The sequence below is a fragment of the Camelus dromedarius genome, chromosome 2, assembly GCF_036321535.1.
Source record: "Camelus dromedarius isolate mCamDro1 chromosome 2, mCamDro1.pat, whole genome shotgun sequence".
Lineage (NCBI taxonomy): Eukaryota > Metazoa > Chordata > Mammalia > Artiodactyla > Camelidae > Camelus > Camelus dromedarius.
The window spans coordinates 112,191,681-112,200,588 of NC_087437.1; positions in this window are offsets into that span (position 1 = coordinate 112,191,681).

Consider the following 8,908-nt stretch of genomic DNA (forward strand, 5'->3'; position numbering starts at 1 on the left):
GTGGGGGAGAGGGGTACAGAATGCTTTTTCCCAGGGATGATGAATATTCATGAACCCACTTTTCCTCCAATCATCCTCTCCCCACAGCCTGGAGCATCCTTTTCTAATTCAGAAGCAAAGAGCCTTGTTCTTACATCATTATTCCTCTCCTGTATCTGAGCTATGTCTGCATCAGTTCCATTCCTCACCAAGGATTGGATTTTAAAATGTAAAGGCCTATCTTCTTTTTTTTTTTTAATTGAAGTATAGGTGATTTGCAATGTTGTGTTAGTTTCAGGTGTACAGCAAAGTGATTCAGTTATACACACACACACACACACACACATATACATACACACACACACACACACACACACATATACATATATATTCTTTTTCAGGTTCTTTTCTGTTCTAGATTATTACAAGACTTTGAATACAGTTCCCTGTGCTATACACTGGGTCCTTGCTGTTTATCTATTTTATATATAGTAGTGTGTATCTGTTAATCCCTAAATTCCTAATTTATCCTTCCCTCCGCCCTCCGTCCCCTTTGTTAACCATAGTCACTAAATTTTGGAGCAATATGTTACACAGAAATACATCACACTTTTTTTTCTGTTGGAGACAACAGGAAACTAAGAGAATCCACTGCAAACAGCACAGAATCGATGTCTCTAGAGACACTCCATTAAAAAGCCCTTCCAGCCGGGCCGGGTCCATCTTGGGAGTAGATGTGGAGAAGAACAGTGTAGTCAGAGGTTCCCTGGTTCCTGTTGAACTAAGTGACCCCCCATGACTGCTGGCCCTGCCGAGCCTTCCCCAGGGGCAAACGCCCAAGTCCTCACAGTGGTCGGCAAGTGACACAGATGAATGGAACAGGTGGAGTGTTTGCAAATCACATAGGAATGAATATTCTTCACTTCCAACAGGACCAATGTTTTTCTTCCGTTTTTTTCTTGAAACAGGCAGCCTTCCGTGGGTGTTTTGTTGTCACCTCAGCTAGAGACATAGGTAAAAGAGACACCATCTCTACCATCAGACAAACCACAGTGCAAGGGCAACTGCAAATGGCAAGTGACACTGTTCTCAGGCTCAAGGAGGCAATGGAGGTGGGTGTAGTAGATGCTGTGGTATGCTGCCCGGATGTCCTGCAGGATGGGCATGCTGCTGGGAGTGAGTGAGCTGGTGGCTCTCAGTGGGGTCACTCTCTGGGGGAACTGGGCTCAGCTGAAAACAGCCATGTTGCCCAAGGTCACGCCTCTTCTTAGGAATCAGACCACGTCTAGCAGTGGTCAAAGTGGGATATAAGGTCTGGCTCCCTTCCCTTGAGACAGGACAACCTTGAAAGACCATCCTATCTCCTCTGGGATGGGCTGAGCCCATGGTTGTGACTGACTGACCTTGTCATGATTCAGTTTCGCCATCCAATTCTTCCTCCATTCTACACCAGTAATGACCCTAAGACCACACCCCAAAACACGCCCGACTATAAATCCCCACGTGAGGTGGCTTCCCAGGGAACCCCACTGAAGACAGGGGGCACTAGGATGACCAGAAGTGGGCAGCTGCTGCTCCAGCCATGGCTCCATGTCAGAACTGAGCTAGCTCTTGCAATGTATCGAGAGAAGTAATAAATCTAGAATTTTTATGTGAAATCTTGTCATATTTAAATGGCAACTTGCTTTTTCACTGTCCCATTTGCAACCTCTGAATTCAATCCTTTTCACCAAAGTTGATGAGACCTAATCAAGAAATATATCTAGACTCTTGAATTCAGTAAGCAAAATCTACGTACTGCTACATTTCACATTATCCCCTAAAATTCTCAGATGATTGAACAAATATGAAAAGAGATAGTAACAGGGCTTATCTTTATGTAGGCTAGCAATTTTACTGTTTGCCCATTGTTATGAACTGACTGTTTCTGTCCCTCCTGCCCCTGAAGAATTTGTGTGTTGAAGCTCTAACCCCCAATGTGATGGTATTTGGAGATGGGAACTCTGGGAGGTGATTGGGGTTAGATGAGGTCATGAGGCTCGGGCCCTCATGATGGAATTAGTGCCCTGATAGGAAATGGAAGAGACACCAGAGAGCTTGTTCTCTCTCCTCACTTGAGCACACACACAAAGACGAGGTCATGTGTGCGCACAGCAAGATGGTGGCTGTCTACAAGACAAGGAAAGAGACCTCACATGAAACTTACCTTATCTGCACCTTAATCTTCAACTTCCCAGCCTCTGGAATGATGAGCTATACATTTCTGTTGTTTAAGCCACTTGGTCTATGGTACTTGGTTAGAGCCTCCCGTGCTGACTAAGAATTGCCCGTCATTGTTCTGCATCATTACACTGTACCATTCAAGCCATGGGTCAGTTACCCACGTTGCATACACTGGAAGTTACCACATCAGAATCTCAGGTGGGTCACTGGGCCCAGCACCAGGACATCAGCTCCTACGTGGGGAAGACACCCCAGCTTCTCAGCCTCACTGTTCAGCCCCCTTGCCTCGTCCTTGGTTGTTTGAACAGAAAGTTGTTCACCATGTTGATCTCAGCCAGTGAAACTCTAGAACTTTAGTTTTGTATTTTAACTTATTTCTGAAACTGTTGATCTGGGATCAGTGCACACATCTATGCAAATCAGAAGGCAATCATCCTCCCCTCCAGTTGTCTGCATGCAGTAACTTACAGTTGCTCCCAAGAGCTGAGTGAATTGGAAACTTAAAGAGCACAATGAGCATGCTCTGGCTAAAGGTCTGTGCCCATCATCAGACCGTCTTCGTTGCTCACGTGCCTTCAGTCAAGAGGCAATTTCACCTGCACCTGCTTCTTTCAGGCCATCGATCCAAACGGCAACAGGAAGCATGTGTGTCATTCCCTTTCTGTGTGAAGAAATTCTGTTGGTCTTGTGTTTCCATAAGAGGACGGTGACCAGCTGGATTTACAGCCCATTTACAGCCAAGGTAGTAACGCTTGAGCAGCTGGATGGCCCCACATCTGTGACTCTGGCCAGTTAGTGTTTGTATCCACACTGCTGGCATCAAGTTGACACCTTGTCCAGACCACAGGGTAACTGGCATATCCATTGGAAAGAAAGCAGCATTCCCTTCATAGGTCACAGAAAAATGAACACTGCCATGCCAGCTATCCTTCTCATCAAACTGTGTCAGGACTGGAGAGTAAGGAGGCTCTCAGATAAATATGTGTGGAATGAATAAATGAGCATCAGTTCAGGCAGTCTCTGAATGATATCCTGGTATAATTCATTGAATGCTCAGAATTTAAATGTGGGCCCTTGACTTTATACAGATAATCCTACTCCCCCCAGCCCAAGTACTTCTGATGTCCAACATTATGGTTGAACTTAAATTAAGTGACCAGGCTACTGAAGGCTGTCCATGACCTGCCCCCAACTCACCTCTTTAGCTTCATGTCTCTGTTTCCTCCAGCCTGTGCCCAGAGCTCCAGCTACATAGAACTCCCCTACTCCTGTGAAGGCGCAGGCCTCTGCTTGCCCCTGGGCCTTTGCACATCCTATTCTCTCTGCTGATGCGTTCTTTCACCAGCACCACCACCACTACCCTAATTCATTCATATTCATTCTTCAAGTCCCAGATTTGATGCCTCATCTCCCGAGGAGACCTTCCTCAACCCCCTCCTTCCTCTGGGTTAGGCGCCCCTCCTGTGTTCCTGGAGTTTCCCTATTTTACCCCCATTGCACTGCCTTGTAGCAGTCTCACTATATGCCGTACCTCACATCAGGCTGTACACACAATGCAGGGAAGTGTGTTCATTGTTGTATCTTCAGGGCCTGGCAAAGGGGCAGTACTTGTTAAACATGTGAGTTTGGGCTGCGTGGTGGAATGAAAAAGTTAATTGGCCATGAGAGCTCTACTCTTGTGTCCTCCAAGAAGCAGACAAGATGGGATTCGGAGAACAGCTTTGGAATCAGACAGATTTGCATGTGTAGCCTGGCCCTGCCCATACCAGCTATATGAATGAGATAACAGACACAACTCCGGATAGCTTAAACCTCGGAGTTTATTTTAACCTAGGAGTTAGCTCACAGAAGCTCGGGGAAGGGAGGGAACCAGACAGGCCAGCTGTGCCCATTTCAAAACCTGTCTGAAAACTCTTGGACACTTGTCTCATCAAAGGTGGAATCTAACTGCTCTCCTTGAATGTGGGCCGGCCTTACTGGTTGCATGAATTCTGAAGCTTAGTGACACAGCTTCTGCTGGCTGTCTCTCTCTGTCTCCGTCTCTGCCCCCCTCTCTCTCTCTGTTCACTCTTGGAACCCTGCCACCATGTTGTGAGGAAGCCAAGCAGCCATATGGAAAGACCACGTATAGGTGCTGTGGCCACGGCCCAGGGAAGGGCCCAGACAAGAGCCAGCATCAACCACCAGCCATGCCGATGGGCAAACCTGATGGTCCCAGCCTCCCCCACCAACCCCCCCACCATGCCTTCCAGTCATTCTAACCAATGCTGAGTGGGACAGAAATGATGGTCCCTGCCAAGCCCTACCCAAATTGCAGATTCATGAGCAAAATAAATACTGCAGTTGTTTTAAGCCTCTGGGTTTTGGAGTGTTGCTTACACAGTAATAGGTACCAGAACAACAGCTTTGTGGCCAAGAGTCTATGCCACTCCTGCTGGGCAGAGACCCCTGAAGTTCATACCAGGGACACTGGACACTGCGTTCAGTGCTACAACTTCTGCCATGGTTGCCCCCAAAGAGCTGCCCCCACTCCAACTAGGAGGGTCCATGCAGATGTTTCCTGGAGTCTGTCAGGCCTGAACCAAACTTCAAGGAGGGGCGTCTGACTGAGGGAGCCAGGTCCCATGTGGCAAGGGAGGCTGGGGAAGCAAATGTCTGGGTACTTCCTGGAGGAGCAGCAGACTCAAGAGACAGAGACTTCCCCAAACAAGGAAGGGTCTCTGAGAAACCCAAGGACCAGAGCATCCCTGTGGACATCTCACCCAGAGGCTCCAGCCAGGGACTTCACCTGCCTGCGATTCAGCACTGCCGAACCAGAGGACCACTGCCTCACAGGCCGTTATTCAGGGTGAAACACAGCATGTGAGGAACAGCCTGGCCCCGGTGAACGCACTGCACATGAGACTCTGTGAGAACTGGCGCTGGGGGCAGACCCAGGAGTCAGTAGTGACCGACCTCTGTGATTCTCACACCATCTGCATTAAAGCATCCGGAGGGCTTGTTACAAAGCAGATTTTCAGGCCCTCCGGAGACCTACTCATTCAGGGAGAGGCCAGAGGATCAGCATTTTAACACATTCTCCAGGTGATTCCCTGATCTAGGGTTAGGGCCCCTCCCTCCTACCCAGCATTCACTTACCCACTCATCCATTTATTCAACAGCCAACTTCCAACTGTGAGCTCAGTCAGGGCTGTGCGAATAGAAGGACCAGTAGCAGTCTCCTTGGGGTCGTGGGGAGCAGGGTTAGGGAGGTGCATTCAGACGTGCAGCATGGACGGTAGGAGCGGTGGAGAGAACAGGTGCTGGGGGAGGAGAGGGAGATGCTGGGGGGGTTGCTTCACACGGCTTCCCCTGCCCACAGCAGGAAAGGACCGTCACCAGCAGCCAGGTCCAGGGTCAGGTCCAGCCACCCTAAGGACCTGACTCAGCCCAGTGCCAAATTCCTGGGGGAGCCCATCAGATTGGCCCACCTAGCGGAGGTGTACTCCCACAGCCGCAGAGAGCCCACCCCTCTGACTCAGCCCCCAGGGCTGCGCTGTGTCCGGCAGTGAGGCAGAGCCCTCAAGTCCGTCCTCTGTTGAGGGGTGAGGTCCCACCAGGAGGAAATGGCAGGAAGCTGCTGCAGGGGGAGCAACATAAATGGGGAAACGGGCCAGAGCAAACCACCTGGGAGAAGAGAGAACAGGAAGACCAGTGCAGCGGGAAAGGACTGACGCTGCAGAAGTGAAACCACAATCAGGCTGGAGGCAGATCATGGGGAACCTCAACAGCATCTTTGGATTTTATCTTCTGTAAGCACTCAGGGACCAGGGAAGGGTCTGAAACTGGGTGGCTGTGACTGGAGCCTATGTCAGGAGGACTGGTCTAGAAGCCCATGCAGATGCCAGCCGGGCCAGCAACCAGCCTGGGGGACTCCTGGAGGGAATGGAATTAGCATTCTGAGCACCTACTGGAGCCAGGCACTCATCTAGGTACTTACACATAACATTGTTTGGTTGAATCCTTACAGCAACTCTATCACGAGTCCATTTCACAGATAAGGAAACTGAGCGTTGGATTGGGACTCACTGGCTCAAAGGCACCACAGCCCTTGTCTGTTCCTCAGGATTATCCATCTGCATTACTATGTGACCCTTCCCGCCAGCACATGCAAGTTGGGAATGATCATGGTGCCACTCCCCTGGATGAAAGGATCCTAGTAGCTTTCAGTCTTTTTCCTTTTTTAAGAATATAAACGAGGCAGAAGTTGAGTTTTTTGATTCTGAATTCTAAACCAGAGAATACATCTCACATGTAAAGCAATGAGTCTCCCCCCAAATTATTCAGCACTAGAATGGAAAAACATGCTTCCAGAAATGCCCAAGAGCGTTGTGCACCCAGGGAGAGCGTCCAAGTTCTACTCAACCCATCAAAGGAAACTGCCTTCTCAAAGGAACATGTAGGAGACAGAGTGAGCATGACTAGGTTGTATGTTTTCTCCCATATTTAGGAGGGAAAACCCCAAATCTGTCATTTCTGCACATATTCACCAAAAAGGACTCAACATTGTCTGTTTAGGAGGCAGTCCTAGTACCAGCTTCCGTGCCAATGAGCTGGTATTTTGAGGTTAGCAGGGTAGAAAGGATGCCCTTTTCATCAGTGTGTTTAATACCAAACAAGCAGTGAAAGTTAAAATAATTACCTGCGAACAACTGTGTACGTTTCTGTCGTCTAATTAGGTAATCTGCCCAGGTGTTTAGCACCAAGGCCTCTATGCTTTAATTGGAAAAAGTCAAGGACAGAAACTAATTAGCAGCATTAATCCAAACCAGAAGTCTAATGATATTAACCACAAATCACCACTGCAACCAGGAGCCTTTATTCTAAAACATTTTTCGAAGCAGGGGAGGAGGGAAAGAAAACACAGCGTCTTTGACCTTTAGACTATTGACTTCTAACCTCCAGTTCCTGGCAACTTTGATCCACTCTCTCAAAGAAATTGAAAGAATTGTGATTAAGGAAAAAGGCAGTACAGAATAAGTGGATGAATACCGCATCCGTAAATTTTCTTTTAGGCAAGAGAGAATTAAATACCACCTTAAACTCAGTAACACCCAGTTCAGTTTATTCCCTCTTCCTCATCTCCTTCCTGAAGTCCCCTCCAAATAATAGATGATAATCCATCTGTACCCGGAACTTTCCAAGGGCACAGAGAGTTTTATGGCCTTAAAACTCTCCTAAAGGGGGGAGGGGTATAGATCAGTGGTCAAGTATGCGCTTGGCATGCACAAGGTCCCAGGTTCAATCCCCAATACCTCCATCAAAAGTAAAAATAAAAATACACTCTCCTAAAATTTTCCTTTCATTCATCCCAACTTGTACGTCAAAGTGAGAGGAAAATTGCTAAATTCCACCAGAAAAACCTCTAATTCCAAGGCGGCTAATGAGCTATTAGGTGTATAGGAAGAACCACCAGGTTGCTGTTCTTATGGCCATTTTCTGTTTGCATCTTTGGCTCTTTTCCAGAATTTCCCATCTCTTGCACCATTTATTTAGGAGAACTGGTAGTCTGAGAACACAGGTAGGAACAAAGCACCCAGTTTTTATTTGTTTTGGTTCTTCGTTTCTTTTATCAGCTAACATAAAATGGCATTAGAATAATTTTAGACTCCTTACCACTCGGATGTTTTAAGTGATTGATTAGATAAAAAGCAAAATGGGATGAAAAAGCCCAATTTGGGACCAGGCTGAAGACAAAAGAAACCCTCTTCCAAGGATTAGGAAACTCAAAACACAATCCTAATTTGTTGTAACTGCATGTGCGTGCTCCCCACCCCTGCTCCACTCAGCTCGGACCTGGGTTTTGTTAGAGTTGCGGGCGGAATCCCTCCCGGTGAGTGCTGACTCACCCAATCTTGGGCCCTGCCAGGAAAAGGAGCTTGTACTGTCAATCTGAGACCCACTTCTACAATTTTCTGTTCCCCATTAATCACCATCACTCCCATCATGGCTCCTCCCCAAACTCCCCCCAAATAGACCAAAAGTTAAAAAAAAAAAAAAACTAACTTTTCAAAAAAGAAAATCTAGAGATTTGCATAATTCTGTATATACCTTTTGGAAAAAAAAATGTTTTAAGGTTTTCACTGCTTTCGCTCTGGAACCTAAATTGACTCTGCTTCGTGAAAACACCCCTGTGTCCCAAGCATTGGCCCTCTAGAGGTTGTGGCTTAGAAACCAGGGTATAAATAAAACCTGTGTATCAGGTAATGCTGCCAGCAGCTGCTTTGGGAGGAGTTCCTGGTTTGGGGGTGGGTTTTTTTACTTTGTTTTTTTCATGCTCTCTTTGTTTGACACATGCTAGGTTTTTCCAAGCCAGCTATCAAACACAGCTGACGTTGAAGGGTTAAAATAATGGGGTCATTATTGGGCTATTCCCGAGGAACAGGCAAAAGAGACCCACGGCAGACTTGCTGCAGCTGTTAGGCGGCCCAATTGCCATCCACAAGGGAATTTGCTTATTTCTATATCACAATCTCCCACCTTGATAAAAAAGAAAAAAACACACCCATTTCATTTGGACTGTGTACTAAGAATAATTGCCACCAATATTGATTGGCCCTTGGGGACCAGGCTGAATTTAAAAACTGCAGACTGTGAAATCCCAGCTGATGTGGCCTCGCGGAGATTGCTGCTTATTTGTGACATGTTCCTATGTTTAAACTTATCT